This window comes from Vidua macroura, chromosome 14 (genome assembly GCF_024509145.1).
Source record: "Vidua macroura isolate BioBank_ID:100142 chromosome 14, ASM2450914v1, whole genome shotgun sequence".
Taxonomy (NCBI): domain Eukaryota; kingdom Metazoa; phylum Chordata; class Aves; order Passeriformes; family Viduidae; genus Vidua; species Vidua macroura.
In genome coordinates, this window is record NC_071584.1 from 741015 (window position 1) to 758051 (window position 17037).

Genomic DNA, 17037 nt, shown 5'->3' on the forward strand with positions numbered 1-17037 from the left:
TTTTAACCACTACCAGCTATGTTGAAATAGTGTTCCCATGAAGACAGAGGACCAGAGATCTGCAATTTATGCAAGCTTAGATTTAAGGCAGAACTGCTGTTTTTAGTAGCCCTGTAGCACAGTATCTTAATCTGTTTAAGCAATAAAAACCCTCCAGTACCCTGATCAAAAAACACCACATTATGCTGCTACTGAAGCTGTTTTATTAAATCAGAAGATATCCAATAACAGTTGGAAAAACCCCCACCCAGTGCCCATGGGGTGTATCATTACTGGGAGCTACGAAAGAGCACCATGTAACAGCAGGACCTTCTGCAGCTCACACCTGGCAGCTCAAAGCATTAGGACCTATTTAACCAAATGAATCCAGCCCTCTGTTCAGCAGCTCAAAGCTTCTAAAACACCCTGTCTCACACAAACCCCATGAAAATATTCTTTTCACTCACGTTTAAGCTATTACCTTAGTCTCTCACAACTTTCAGGCCAAAAATCACACATCTTTCATTATTTTGGATTTTCATTTACACGGGTGGCAACAATCCAAAAGAATCCATCCATTTCTACCTACAGTTCTGTTCACAAATCCTGAAATTGTGGTGCATAATCTTTGATTCTTGTTATTTCACTATGGTTTTTTTTTTTCCTAACAGATATGTAAAGTTGTTTTGCACAACATCTGGAGAGTTACATTAGACTCCCCCAGTCTGTGCCTGTTCCTAGGTGATATTTAGACTGGGTCTTCCCACTGTTCTCTAGTAGCAACATTTTATTTATCAAGACATTCTCCCTATTCACTCTGTGTTTGTTTAAACAGGTTTCATGATGGTGCTTAGGTTGTAAAATGGATAAGGTGTATGAATATACGTATGTATTTTAATTTTTTAAAAATAGCAGTCTTGAGGATAAGACTGTAATCAGAGAACCTGCACATTTGCAGATCAAAACCAGTTCATTAATAAAGTAGGACCTGCAACCAGTTCATTAATAAAGTAGTTAAAAACCAGTTCATTAATAAAGTAGCTAAAAGCAACTAATGGCTGAGATGCACTTGAGCTGTAAAACCCAGAAATGTCCTTACACACATGCCCTTGACTGCTAGTCTTATAGAATCAAGCCATTGAATCAAAAATACATCCATAAGTAGATTTAAAACATGACTAAGTCTTTCATTAAAAAATAAAATAACTCATGCCCCAAAATCAGCACGACCAAGAGATGAAAGATGCTCTCCTCTGAGACCATGCAGCATATTCTGTGTAGGCACATTCCTGGTGTCCACACTCTGCAGAAGTCACTGCTTGGACCATAGGAATGCTTTTTAACATTTTACATCAATTATATCTCTTCCCACTGCAAAACTCCCACTTTTTAATTAGGAACCTAAGCCAGTCAAGGTCTCTGTAGCTGTCTTTTTATCACAGAGTAACTAGGAGGCATCTTAAGCCCCACGTCCTCGCCAGCTTCTGCTGGGTAATCAAGGAGGTCCTGTGCTGCATCCCACAGCAACCTTCCAATGCTCCTGCACTCCTGCCAGCACACCTACAGACTCAACTGAGCTTAAGCACAGCCACTTCAGGATGAAGTTGCTTCTCCACTTGAGACCATGGGATCAGGACAAATTATTTTTGTCATCAGTAAATAGAATCCTTTATAAGGTTTGCTAGCTCGTAGAGTAATGCTTCCCTTTCACTTTTAAATTACTTCTCACTTGATATTTTCAAGCATCTCTGTCCCTGCTTGATTTTTGTTGTATAAGGAAATTCAGAGATCTGGGCTAGGACCAGGAGTCTTTGTCTTCCGAAGAATAAGTTAGCAGCAAACATGGCTAAAAGGTGACTCCTGTAGAAACAACCTGGAAATTCCCGATGAAGGACACTCCCTACAAGTGCTTATTTGTCTAAATGTCACACACAGGTGGGTGGGTAGGGAGCACCCAAAAACCTCTCTTAACAAAGCGTAGTTTCCTCATCCTGGCTGATGCATGCTAAAATTTCTCACATTTCATCTCTCCCTGCAGAAAGCCATGCCCTTGGAGAGCACAGCCACACTGGTCAGAAGCCACTGGAGCTTTCACCATCAACACACTGCACCGAGAAAACATCATCAGCCACGGCCAGTCCAGAATCAGCCACTTCAATCCAGAGCTGTTGACAGCTGAGCCATTTCCCTTTGCCTCTGTGCCCTTTGAGCTGATTTCTACCCGGCACCCGTGAAGACTCCAGGCCTTCCTTTCCTGCATGCACTAAAGCCAAGGCTTTTATGGGATCATCTCAGCACCCAACCATTGAAGCTGGGGGACAACATCTCACTCAGAGGCCAGCTCCAATATCAGAGCCCACAAGCAATCAATGGCAGCACAGGCTGCAATAAACACACCTGGCCAGGTCACTGCACTCCCCTTCATTCACAGCCCCTGTGGTGCTGCTGGGAGCCTGGGGAGCATCCCAGGATCTGCGTGTCTCATGCCAAGGCTTTGGAAAGGGACACCACACAACAAGACTTACTGTTCCCAAAGCAATTCTTCAGTTGGTTTCAGCTGTGCTTAAAGGGAGAGGAATTACGCAGTTTTATTAAGTAGTGTTATTCTGTGTTAGTATTTAAAAAAAAAAAATTTACTGGGAATGGGACAGATATTAGCATCCCCCAGAACTGCTGTTGCCAGATGTGGCTGACAATCTTTTGCTGCCTGTTTTAATAGTAACTGAAGCATTTGCAAGGCACTTACACTTTCATATTTTTCTCCCAGCCTCCACTGAGGAGTATAATTCAGTTCTGATTCAAAGACCAAGAGAGAACATTTCAGCTTAAATATCTCCACCAGATACTGGCTGTCACATTAAAGAGCTGCAGAATTTCCCAGTCCTTGAGACTGAGCCCCCACCACTGCAGGCACCATATCATGCTATCCTGTTCATGAACTGTCCAAACACCATCTCAGAGGCAGTTAACACTTGAGCCTCCTTTGCCTTTAGTAGAAGATTTTACAGGCCTTCTTGGGGCAATCTAATTTTAGGCTGATTATTAACTGATTTAATTATGCCTGCTTTATTTGTACCCACCTGTACTGGTGGAAATGTTGTCTTCCAAAGTGACTTTTTACTTTCTCTCTGGTACTTAACTCCTTGCTGTACCAAAGAAAGCAACTATACTCCTCACCTTTTTTGGTAAGTTTTACAGGCCATACTTTTCCAGTCGCTCATGAAACAGGCAATTCATTCCCTTGGTCATCTTTCTCTGTACCTGTTCAAGTTTAGAGTTCCTTACCTTTGTGTACAGTGTAGAGGAAATACCTCACTTGAAGGACTGCAGCTGCAGCCACTTAATATTAAATAAACTTTGTTATTGATAAATGCACCCAGACCTCACTCGAGTGATGTTCAGGGGAATTTCCATAGGTGTAAGGAGCTGTTAAGCATCCTGTGCTCTCAAATTTTGAAATGTCTCCCTCAGGCACAGATCATGCTAAATAGAAATGGAGTTATGCACATAGCCAGCTCAAAGCACAGGCTCAATTTGAGGAATTCCTTGATTTGAAGAATAATCAATATCCCCAGTTTTACAACAGGTTTCAATAAGAAAAGGATATGTGAATGTCTCATTGTGAGGTCACATGGTTGCTACTATTAACTTAAGAACTGAGAAATTAAAAAATTAAAATTGACACCAGCTCTGTCCTTGAATAAAGAGGCAAGAGTCTTATCCTTCTCAGCTTCCCTAGGCAGGGAAAGAAGCAGATGCAGCAAGGAGCTGCTACTTCTCATGAGACCAGATCCTCCAAGAAAGTTTCCGCCAAGTTCACATCCAGATGGAGCTCTAAGCCTGAGGCAGAGAAGCACTTAATCGTCAGTTGTGGGTATTAAACCTTGTAAGAAGCAGAGCTTGTTCAGTAGTGCCTGCAAGGCTTTAAGAAGGAGCAGCTCTAGCACCCAGCACGACTGTCCCCCCAGTGTGACTGTCCAGGATGACACGGCACACTGGATCTCAGGTGTCCTGCTGCAGCCCAGGAACCTGACCACTCACCCATGTCTTGGTTTGGAAAGACAGGTGTCTGCTAAGGAAGGCAGGAGCCTCCTCTGAAATGGAAAAATGTAGACCCCCCTCCCTCCAAACTGTCATAAATTTGAAATTAAGGGAGGCTCTCAGGTAAAAAATATGGGAGTAGAAATAACAGTTCTTTATTAGGGAAGAAAATAAAAAGATAAAATAAACAATGCAGGGAATCAAAACAACACTGACAGAGTCAGAATACAGCCTGACACCCTGTTAGTCAGGGTGTTGGCCACAGTCCAATGGGAATTGTGGCTGCAGTCCTCCTGGAGTGTCAGGTGTGCTTCTGCTGGAGCAGTGATCCTCTAGGAAAGGGTGTAATCTTCCTTTGAAGACCCAGTGGAAGAGGCAGCTGTTCCTCTGGGAAATCCAGTGCAGGAAAAGCCGTGCTGGTGTTCCAGAAACTCAAGATTATATCCAGGTAGGAATGCTGGGCTCCTCCCTCTGGGCAGAGCATCTCCCAGTGGGATGTTCCAGTTCTTATCAGTCCTGCAGTGACATTCAATAGCCCATTATCAGCAGATGTCTCCCCTGAGAGAGGATGGGCTGTGGAAGAGATAAGGAAAACTGCCCACTTACCAGAAGACAACTGCCATTCAGATGGCAAATGGAAACATCTTGTCTTTCATTCTGGGACATTATCCACCCCTTATTCTATTTCCCATCTGTATCACAATGAAACCTTACACACAGTTCTCACTTAAGACTACGTTTCCCTGTGGTACATGGGCTTTCTCCATCTTTCTGCATTACCCCCCAAGTGCAACCAGGTCCTTGAGCAAAACCCCACAGATGCGTTTTCTTTGCCTGGGGTGGGATTAATCTAAACAGTCTTTCCTATGATACCTTTCAAATGTGCCACAGGGACTTTATCTCCATCCACTGCGTGCAGGGGTTCAGACTGGGCAGGACCAGCTCGATTGATGGACCCTCAGGTGTTGACCATCCAGGTGGCTTTTGCTAAGTTCATTTCCCAATTTCTAGAAGTTCCCCCGCTAAGTACCTTCAGGGTAGTCTTAAGTAGTCTGTTGCACTGTTTAACCTTCTCAGCAGCTGGTGCATGATAGGGAATATGAAAAATCCATTCAATACCATGTTCCCTGGCCCAGGTGTTGATAAGGCTGCTCTTGAAATGGGTCCTGTTGTCCGACTCAATTCTCTCAGGGGTGCCATGTCTCCACAGGACTTGCTTTTCTAGTTTCAGGATGGCGTTACAGGCAGTAGCACGAGGCACAGGGTAGGTCTCCAGCCATCCAGCGGTGGCTTCTACCATGGTCAGCACGTAGCGCTTGCCTTGGCGTGTCTGGGGCAGTGTGGTGTAGCCAATCTGCCAGGCCTCCCCATACTTGTGCTTGGACTACTGCTTACTATACCATAGGGGCTTCACTCGTTTGGCTTGCTTGATGGCAGCACACATTTCACAGTTATGGATAACTTGAGAAATATTGTCTATGGTTAAATTCACCCCTCGGTCTCGTGCCCACTTGTAAGTGGCTTCCACCCCTGGAGCAGTTGGTTTCAGGTGTACTGCACGCCCCTCCAAGTGAAAGCAAACTGAGGCTGGCATTGTGTTGCCAGAGGAATGGAGAAAAACGTGTTTCAATGTCAACAGTGGCGTACCACTTTGCTGCCTTGGACTCCAGCTCGTACTGGAGCTCCAGCATGTCCGGCACAGCAGCGCTCAGCGGTGGAGTCACTTCATTCAAGGCATGATAGTCCACAGCCAATCTCCATTCTCTGTCAGTCCTGTGCACAGGCCAGATGGGACTGTTGAAGGGTGAGTGGGTTTTGCTGACTACCCTTTTGCTTTCTAGTTCACAGATAATTTTATGGATGGGGATCACAGCATCTCAATTAATCTGATATTGCCGGCGGTGCACTGTTGAGGTGGCAATTGGCACTCGTTGCTCTTCCGCCCTCAGGAGTCCTACTGCAGATGGGTTTTCTGATAGTCCAGGCAAGGTGTTCAACTGCTTCATGTCCTCTGCCTCTCCAGCAGCTATGCCAAAAGCCCACCTGAGTCCCTTTGGCTCTTTGTAATAGCTGTTCCAAAGTTTGTCTATGCCTAGAATACACGGAGTATTTGGGCCAGTCACTATAGGATGTTTTTTCCGCTCCTTCCCAGTCAGGCTCACCTCAGCTCCCACCAGGGTCAATTGCTGCGATCGCCCTGTCACGCCAGCAATGGAAACAGGTTCTGCCCCCACATGTCCCGATGGTATCAGGGCACACTGCGCACCAGTATCAACTAAAGCATCATATTTTTGTGGTTCTGATGTGCCAGGCCATCGGATCCACACCGTCCAGAAGATCCGGTTTTCCCATGCCTCTCCCCGGCTAGAGGCACAGCCCTTCTAATCCTGGTTATTATTTCTTTCCTGGACGTACATGGTAGAGGTACCTTCAAGGGGATCTGACAGATCATACCCAGCAGCTCGGTCATGGCAGGTTGAGGCTACCTTCACCTTGGTGGAACTCTCCTGGTTAGAGTTTCCCTCCCTGAGTTGATGCACCCGCGCTGCCAGGACAGAGTGGGTTTCCCATCCCACCTTCCCATGTCTTCCCCATGGTCACGCAGAAAGAACCACAGGTCAGCCCATGGGCTGTACCCTCTCTCTCCACCTGGGGAACGTCAGGCTCTGATTCTGAGGCCTGTGACTCACACTGGTGCGATGTGGGAACTGTTTCTCCTCACCTCCTCCCTCATCTCCTCTTTGAGGTCCTTGACCACAGCAGAGACATGAGCCTGCATTGGGCCATTGATCATACTCTCATCATTTCTAAGCCTGTTGGCAGCAGAACCCACTGTCTCTCGGTTGGTATCGGCATTAATCGTTGCAATGAAGGTGGTGAATTGAGATGGCCCTAGATTTGCCAGGCTCCACAGCATTTGCCCTGGGCACCTGACCTTGTCGGGGTCATTATCATGTTGTCCATCCCTCCCAAAGAGTACCTCAATACTGCCACTTCCCTCAGCTGTTGGATCCCTTCCTCAGGGGTCTTCCAGCACATTCTATGGTGGTGCTCCTGCATTCTCTCCCTGTGGACAAACCTCTCTCTGACACTCATTAAGAGCTGCTCACAGAGGGAAAGGGACCGACCCTGTCTCCCTTACAAAAATCTGATTCACACCTGGGTCCTGGGTCAAGGCTCCCAGATTCCTTGCCTCACCACCATCCAGCTGGACACCTGTACCCATAAGGTGCCAGACCCAAAGTAGCCAGGTTGGATAAGCCTCACGTGCCCATTGTACAATGTCTTTGTGCAGATTAGGGAGACTTTCGTACGTCAGGGACTCAATGATGATTGCAACCTCTGGCTTCCCTGTGGGTTGTGAGGGCCCTCCCCAATCTGAGTGCTCCGATTTCGTCTTAGATCTCCTTGTTTCTACAGGGCAACTGCTGCTTGTTATGAACAAAAATAAAATTTAAATCTTTGGGAAACGTAGTTAACAATGGTTAAATGTTGTTACAAAGTTAAATGTTGTGAATACAAGTTAAATGTTGTTAATACAAGTAACAAATTGTGGTTAGTTGTATTAAAAGCCAGTAATGTTGTTCATGTATAAAGGGGGATTGGAAACGGGGAGGAGATGCGGTGCCAATCTTTGTGGAGGGGCAGAGAAACTTTCAGGAGTATTACATCATAGAACACAACCACAACTTAAATCAAGATTGGAAGAGAAACCAACCAATGGGAGGCAAGAATTCCAAATGATTGGCCAAGACTGCACTAACTTATAAGCCGATCAGCAATGGAGAAACAGACCTATCACAGCACGGATCCTGAGCACGCCAATTAGGAGACAAGAAAGAGACTTCAAAAGGCCTGGGGTGTGGGACACCCGGGTCTTTCCTCAGCGCTGGTTTCCCTGGAAACACCCCTAGGTTACAATTACTAAGTCGTTGAAACAGTCTTAGGACTAGCCAAAAGCTTTTGCTTCCACTTGTTCGTTTCGTAATAAACAGGCTTACTTTTTTTTTTAATTAACCTTCCTCCTTTTTGTTACTTTAAAGTTTCTTTCTAAGCCTGTTCGCAACACTGCTGGCTGTGACTGTCTTTGCACTTCAGCTGGAACCTGGACAGTTGTAACATCTGTGGGTTCCACTGCTGCACTATTAGACTCTCCCTCTTCGAGGCAGGGGGAGGGCTTCTCCCCAGCTGGGGAAATGCACTCCTTCAGCATCTCGCACATCTCCTTCACCAGACCCCCACCCAACCCGGGTAGTTCATATCTGGGGTGGGCTGTGGGGCAGGGTCAGGTTCTGGGACAGCAGCATCCCTAGTCTCTGGTGCCGTGTCAGGTTCCAGGGTAGGTGTCAGGGTGGTTATCCAGGTTAATCTTCCCTTATCTCTAAATGTTAAATAGAACAGGCCTAACAGCAACACCAGCCACTGTATGATATCATTAGTATTTAGAGTGGATCTGAACCCTTGAAAAACTGGTGGAGCAGACCCAAAGAGATGGTTAAAGGGTTGGGAGAAAATTTCCCCTGGTATCATTTCCTTATAGAAGGTGTCATTATTAAAGTAACCCAAACAACATACAGTTAGTGTGTGGTAGCGGTGAATCCATGTGCCTGCTTTCCAGAGAAAGTTAAAAATCCATTAATTCCTCACCTTATTCACCCATAAAACAAACTGGATAACAGCCACAGCAGCCTTGGTTATAGGACCCATGTTTAGATAAGGGCCTGCAAATGGGAGAAATACAGCCACGATTACCTGCCACCCAAACCAGGGTAAGCTGGACCACACCGTGTCGCTTAACGAGTTTCTATAGCAGCACACAAAAATTAGATTACTCAAGAACTGTCATTCCCTTTTTTGTTTCTATGCCTTCGAGCCTCACGTTGGGTGCCAAAATCTGTCTTGGTTTGGAAAGACAGGTGTCTGCTAAGGAAGGCAGGAGCCTCCTCTGAAATGGAAAAATGTAGACCCCCCTCCCTCCAAATTGTTATAAATTTGAAATTAAGGGGGGCTCTCAGGTAAAAAATATGGGAGTAGAAATAACAGTTCTTTATTAGGGAAGAAAATAAAAAGATAAAATAAACAATGCAGTGAACCAAAACAGCACTGACAGAGTCAGAACACAGCCTGACACCCTGTTAGTCAGGGGGTTGGCCGCAGTCCAATGGGAATTGTGGCTGCAGCCCTCCTGGAGTGTCAGGTGTGCTTCTGTTGGAGCAGTGATCCTGTAGGAAAGGGTGTAATCTTCCTTTGAAGACCCAGTGGAAGAGGCAGCTGTTCCTCTGGGAAATCCAGTGCAGGAAAAGCCGTGCTGGTGTTCCAGAAACTCAAGATTATACCCAGGTAGGAATGCTTGGCTCCTCCCTCTGGGCAGAGCATCTCCCAGTGGGATGTTCCAGTTCTTATCAGTCCTGCAGTGACATTCAATAGCCCATTATCAGCAGATGTCTCCCCTGAGAGAGGATGGGCTGTGGAAGAGATAAGGAAAACTGCCCACTTACCAGAAGACAACTGCCATACAGATGGCAAATGGAAACATCTTGCCTTTCATTCTGGGACAACCCACTAGAGCAAAGCACTTGGAAGCAGCAGAGCACAGGCTAACTGCTTAAAGAAGATGCTACACAGGCCACAGCTGCCCCGGCTCTGACCTCCTCCAGCCACTCTTCACTCCAGTTTTTTTCATTAAGTAGAATTTATACAAGTAGAAAGATTGGAATAAACAAGGGTAAGAATGTCTGTCTCCCCTGCACCGTCCAGGAAGTGCCATTTCCCTGCTGTGTCGTGTAAGCAGCCCCTGACTCAGCCATTCCCTGAAGAATCTCTGTGTTTGTGGCATGAGAACACATCATACTGCATGCTATGCCATGCCACATGGCCTCAGCCTCTACACACTTAATTCAGAAGCTCCATCTTTGCACGTGGCAATGAGGTGGGGAAGGTTTTCAATTAGCAAGAATTTATTTAGAGGGAAAAAAAAAAAAAGGAAAATATTAATAGAACAGAATTTGTTTATCCTGAGATGTATCTTGAACTGCCAAAAGATGCTTCCTAGTAACAACAAACTCTGAAGAGCAACATTTCAAATACAAATAAAATGCACTATTGAAATCCCTCTTCATCCAATGCAGCATCTCTTTCAGGGAAGACACATTCCCTGTCATACCAGGCTTCTCAATGCACAGCTAGGATAAAACAAGATAATCCATCACCATGTTCTCAGGCTAGCTCTAGGACTAAACAAAAAACCTACACAACTTTCCAAACTTCCCTGGCAAGAAACTGTTAATTGTACATGCTGTACATGCTATTCATCTTTGGAAAATTTAGTCTGAAATAAAAACAACAGCTGGCCTGATGCTGAAAGCTGTCATACAGCTCAGTACCATGGGGACCACCCAGTCAGTGATAAAATGTTTTATTATATCAGCTAGAGCTGAGAAATGTAAAAGCAGTTCTGTAAATTTAATCACTGGTTGTTGGAAGAGCTGAAGAAAACCTCTCCATTTGTCATCCATATGTTTCAAGAGGAAAAAAAGACTGGCTTATAAATGATGGGTTGCAAACACTGTAACGAGTTCTGTAAATTCAGCACCTTTCATGAAATTTCCATTTTAATTTCATGACTCAGAGCCACTCAGCATCTCAGGTGGAATTAGTCCAGTGCCTAATGCAATAACACTTCTAGCAAAAAGTAGTACATTATGTTTTACTCACTTTGGGATTTTTGAATTATCACAGCATGGTGCAGCACAAACATACAGTAAAGTACAAATAAGTAAATGTTCCCAAATCTCCTGCTAATACTAATAAAAATATCAAAGCAGCACATAGTTATGTTGTTTTATTCAACAGTCCGATAACACAGTGTAAGAATGCAATTTATTCAACAATTTACTCAAGAGACTCCTGAAAGAATAATACATTCAGAAACTCCCAAGATACGCTCACCAGTGGTGTTTGAAGATTGTCTATTTATATTTTACAATATCTTCACAGAAGAGAGGTTAAAATGCCTGGCTGTGTCTCCCCTGCCTTGCAAGCAGGGAAAAACACATCAATACTGCTCTGAATCTGGCTCCCCACTGCAAACCAGAGAGCAACGTGCCCTGATGAAAGCTAAGAAAAAACACAGGAATTTAGCAGAACAATTTCAACATAAAACGTCTTGCACTTGGGGTAAATTGAACAGCAGTTTAGCAACTGTGCATAATGGCAGGTGTAATGTGCAAGGTTAAGAGGCAAATCAAGTAAAAGACCAAAAAAAAAAAGTAAAATAAACCAGTGGAGATCTCAGACAGGCCTGATATCTCTGGCAAAACAGTTCCAGCCCTGGTGCTTCATCACAAACCTGATAGCAAATCCAAGGAGAGAAACAAGTAGGGCCTTCTCCTTTTACTTTTTATTACATTGCTGTTGCTGCCTCTTTATGAATTCCAGGATATTGCAGGTACTTTTGATCTTTATACTATCACCACATTAACATACAGTGTATTTCACCCCTATGTCCTGACCCTGGAGTAACAGAGAAACTGTTGCCCTGGGTTCATGGCTCAGCTAGTTTCAAAGTAATTTTTATCATTAATAATTCACACACATCTTCTGTGAGCAGCAGGTAGAGCACATGCTCCGGGAACGGGGATCGTTTTGCAGGAAAACTTATGCGTGCGTGGTTTGCCTACTATGTAGGCTCAAGGAATGCCGCCGTGCCTGCCCTGAAGCCCCCTGGCTTCGCCTGCCCGGCCGAGGCACGGTCAGCAGCGGGGGACAGTCCCCGGGGTCTGGGGGAGAGTCGGGGAGGGGACAGGGGACACTCCCCGGTGTCTGGGGGAGAGTCGGGGAGGGGACAGGGGACACTCCCCTGTGTCTGGGGGAGAGTCGGGGAGGGGACAGGGGACACTCCCCGGTGTCTGGGGGAGAGTCGGGGAGGGGACAGGGGACACTCCCCGGTGTCTGGAGGACAGTCGGGGAGGGGACAGGGGACACTCCCCGGTGTCTGGGGGAGAGTCGGGGAGGGGACAGGGGACACTCCCCGGTGTCTGGGGGAGAGTCGGGGAGGGGACAGGGGACACTCCCCGGTGTCTGGAGGAGAGTCGGGGAGGGGACAGGGGACACTCCCCGGTGTCTGGAGGAGAGTCGGGGAGGGGACAGGGGACACTCCCCGGTGTCTGGGGGAGAGTCGGGGAGGGGACAGGGGACACTCCCCGGTGTCTCCAGGAGATTTGGGGAGCAGCTAAGAGAGAGCGCTTCGCTGTCTGCCTTGTACGGAGGAGAGGCGACGTCCGAGGAGGAAATGAGGGATCCGACTCAAGGCCTGGGGAAAAGTCTCAGGTTTAATCCGAGCTCCAAGGAGCTCCGAATGCCATCGTACCCGACACCTGAAAAGTGCTCTCGAGGCTCTCGCAATCATCTTAAGTAGCGGGGCGGTAACAAGGGGGAAGGGACGCCCATTCACCAATGGGGGGATTCGGGGGAGTGGAAGGCAAAAGGACAGACAGACACACAAACCAGTGGGGGAAGTTCAAGGGAGGGACCCCTGGGCCTCGTCCACTTATTGATGCCCAAGGTAGAAGATTCTGGGAGACTGGGATGGGGAGCCGAGTGATGGACAGGGCGCCAGGGAGGGACAGGGGAATGACTGAGCATTTTCAGGGAGATCGGCAATGAGGGAAAGGTGGGAAAGCTCGGGGTGGAAGCATTGGGAGAAAATGGGGGGTGAAGGGGCAAACCATTACAGAACTTTACAGGGTATAAAAACACAATACAACAATGGAATATACTGGGAACTTAAGGACATGAGAGGTATTCTTATCCTCAACACTGAGATAGTTATACAGAAAGCAATGATACTTGTTGCATAACGTGTTTTCAGTATGAAAGTAGTGCTGGCAGCTATCTGCACTTTAGGGAACAATAAGAATAACCTTAAGGACCTCTGCTCACCCAAAGGCAAGCAGCCCAGGTACAAAGGCCTGTTCCTAGGGACATGCTACCTACAGGAACCAGGAAAGTGAAGAGACAGCTAAGGAGAGAAATGGAGCAAAACAGGAAAACTCAGCCACCCTCAAGACAGCATACCTGTCAGCTTCCATTTCTGGCCCTGTGTCCTGACACTTCCCAGATGTTAAGGAAACTTTCCTGTCTGACCTTTCAGGTGCCACTCCTGGGCTCACAGTGGCACCACCCCAGACTGTCACCGCTCGGACTGAAGCCCCTTTGCAGTGGCAGCTCCAGTGACCCAGCGGGTCACCACCTGGCTCCCTGCACACCCCACACTCACACAGGATTCCTCACTGGCTCATGGCACAGTAACACAAATCCAGCTCAAGCTGGTGCTTCCAGGGAGGAAGCCTGAACAAAGGAATCCCCCAGCTTTTATACTCTCACAGTTTTTGTGCAATCTGGGGTCCTCCTGCTGAACCATCAGCTCCTGCTGAGTGCCCAGTCACCTGGCCAGTAGCACAGGTGCCCATCACAGCACGTGCAGAGGAGGAGGCTGCACACTGCTAAGTGCACAGTACTTGCAGAGTGCTGCGGTGCTGAGCTAGACTGGCATTCTGCAACGTTCAGCTGACACCTGTTTCTGGCTCATCTGGGTTTTCATGCTCACATCAGTGCTGTGAGAGGAAAAAAGAATGACAGCACTTGAAGAGAAGAACTGTATCAAGAAGAGCCATGACAAGAGTGATCATGGGGAAGGAACACAGTACTGTGTGACAAGCAGAGCCCAGTGATTAGACTAAGATACCAAAAGGTACTGATCTCATTGGTTTCAGTGACTAAGAAATTCATACTGTTCTTAAGTGCATTTTCTCTGAACTTTAGGTGTTTAAACAGATTTAAAGATCAGATGCTTGGTCATTTGCTGGCACATAATCCCCGATAATGCCTGCATCCTGAACAGTTACTTCAAGTGCTGAAGTGAATCATGACCATCTGCCCACTGCAGTAGGGCCCTTGGCTGCACCTGCCAGTATCATTCTTCCCAAAAAGCCACCCTCTGGCACTGCAGCTCCCACATGGACATACCAGCAGCAGTAGCTTGTACTCCCAGGCAGATCCCTGCAGGCCCCAGAGATTGCCTGCACTTCTGTTTAATTACATGTTGCTGAGGCTTATCTCACCTGAATTCTTTATCATAGAATGGTTTGCGTTGTAGGAAACTTTAAAGATCATCTTGCTCCAAACTCTCAGGAAGAACCACACACTGGGTTAAGACACCAGACTCCAGAACAGAAAAATTGCCTGATAAGGTCTTCAACACAGCAGCTCCCTACCACAAAACCTATTCCCAGTTCAGAGATCCTTTCATTGAAACTCTTCAATCTTAAGGCACTGTGATTATTTTTAAGAATTACGAGAGTTAGATCCCCAAAGTGATGATGCTCCATGAATCAAAAGAGATTGCCTTTCTCAAAGTTGCTAACAAATGCTCAGAGCACACAAGAGCACACAATCAGCTAGAGCTGGCCTGCACAAGAATCCATCTGAGCCTGCAGCAAGTGCTGTCCTGTGCTCTCAGTTGGGCTCAGTGTTCCTTCTCCTGCCTCCCCAGCCTGGGGTGCCAGTCAGACTATCTCATTCTTACACTTTTCCCCAGAAACCTTTTCTTTCCTGCATGAAGGCCACTCCAGCGTTTTGGAGAACAGTTTCAGTCTTTTGCTCCTCCAGCAGCATCGGCTGGGACACACAGATATCACTGTTCAGCAGTGCCTTGTCCCAGGGCCAGCCTGCTGCCTCCAGTGGCACAACACAACCACACACCGGGATGGCACAGGAAGGTAAATGAAGACTTTTAAATTTGTGTGAGAAAACTATCAAATACCTCTGCAATTACTCAGTAATTTTTTTTTTCAGAAAAAAAAGCTACACCAGCATATCACAGACTGTGTGGGGAAAAAAATAACTATATATAGGATTGGTTTTAATTTTAAATACTGTATTTCTTAACAGATTAAAAACTGAGCTGAGCAAATATACTGCTTAGTGTGAAGGAATTTAAATGGTTTCATCCCAGTAATTTCCAGGCAAGTGCAATCAAGTAATAATACAAGCAATAATGCATGCTGCTCCTTCACGTATAGAAGTTCTGGATAAGAAAAAATTTCATTTCATCATTAAGAGTAAATGCTTTCTCAAAGTCACCAGTGTGATCTTCCTTTTGATGCAGAATAAGTATCTCAGTTTTTTAAGACCCTGGCACCTTTCCAAGATTACTTATATTTCTTTCTAGTTACAGACGTCTGAAATTTTCTACTCATGTTTGTTTTGAGGGCTTCTATTCAAGTAGAGTGGTCTCAGGTTACAACTTCCTTCAAAGAGGGGCTTGAGTCATTGATTTTATTGCTTAATGATGAATTGAAAAATCAAATAACCCAAGAAAAAAAGTTTTGTCAATACTTGAGCTGTTGGAACCTCCCTCTGGTAGTGATAGATTAGCCTGGAATCTATTATTTGTTCATGAATATCCTCTTACTGTAAAAGAATGCATTGTAAGTATTTCTGTTCATTGTTGACTTTCACTGCAAGAAGTGTTATTTATTTTGCTAGAATCTACGAGAGTTTCTCTTGTGCCATCTGGCAACCTCATTTACATGTTTCACATTGATTATAGAAGCACTATTCAGTCTCCTCAACACAATGCTTTATTTTTATTATCAGAAACTGTTTTCCTTCTGATCACCAGCAGTAAATCCATATTCTTCCCAGCTAAACATCATTTCACATTCCATTTAATCTCAGATGAGAGTTCCTTCCCATATACTCAGAATACAGTTGAGGATGCAGATGTCAGGGATTTTTAGGGCCCTGGCTTTCAAGCACATACACTGCTTCATTCAGAAAAGTCAAAACCAACTACCTGGCAGATGTGAGGTGCCTGCTGCACAAGAAATCCACACAGGATCCACACCACACACTTCAAGAGGTAGAAAGGGAAGTTTATTCCATTCACTGGCCCCACACATTGGCAAAAAGTCCCTTGACTTGGAACACCACCAGGAATGGCCCATGCCATAGGTATAAGGAATAAGGTATAAGGAATAAGGAATGGCCCATGCTCTTATACCAAAAAAAAAAAAAAAAAGGAAAGAAAAAACCCACAACAAACCACCCGCCTTTGTTCAGAACAATCCCACCTGTTGTCCTCGAGGATTCCCCATAGTCCATAAAAGGGATAAGCAGGCACTTATCTAAAGGGAACAGGAAAGGACAGCCCTGGAACTCCAACACAAGACATTGGGGTAGGAAATTAAAGAGCCAGAAAGAACCATCTGGGTTACCAGTCCCCTGCCATTTAGGGAGCTACTCCAAATGCTTCATCCCTCTGCGACTGAATGCAGCCACATTCCTGAAGTGACAAAATCACCTAACTTAGCATTTTCAGTCAGGCCGTTACCTGCCACCTCTGCTTAAGTCACAACAGATTTAGAGCAAGTTTGGGTTTTGTGTGTTTGTGTTTTGGCATTTGGTGGGGGTGTTTGTTTTGTCATGTGTTTACATGTGTTCTACAGAAACAGAAAACGTAACACTTATCTAGGCTTCACACAACAGAAAAAAAGACCTTCAGAAAAAAGTAATTAGAATATTTCACAGAAATATTAATGTTCACATAACCTACCTCTGTTAACCACGTGACTAACACCCAGGGAGGCTCACTTAGAAATTAGCACAATATAAAACACCTACATAATGCACACAAAGTAGTTAAACATACATTATTACTTAAGTAAATTGTTCTAAACTGCTGACTGTATGTTCATTAGCCAAGAGCCTTGATCTGAGAAGTTAAAACATCCTTGGCAAACACCCCCAACACGCGAGTGCCACACAGCTCCACCTGGACACAAGGCTCCAACAACACCCATCTGAGCTTTGCAGTTTTATTCCTGATATTTTATCACACAACTAAACCTCCCAGCAAACCTTCAGTCACTGCTGCATCCCTGTTGTTCATTTCAGATTCATCCTGAATACATTCCCCTATATTCTCCCTATCATTTTTTATTTGTTTTGCCAACC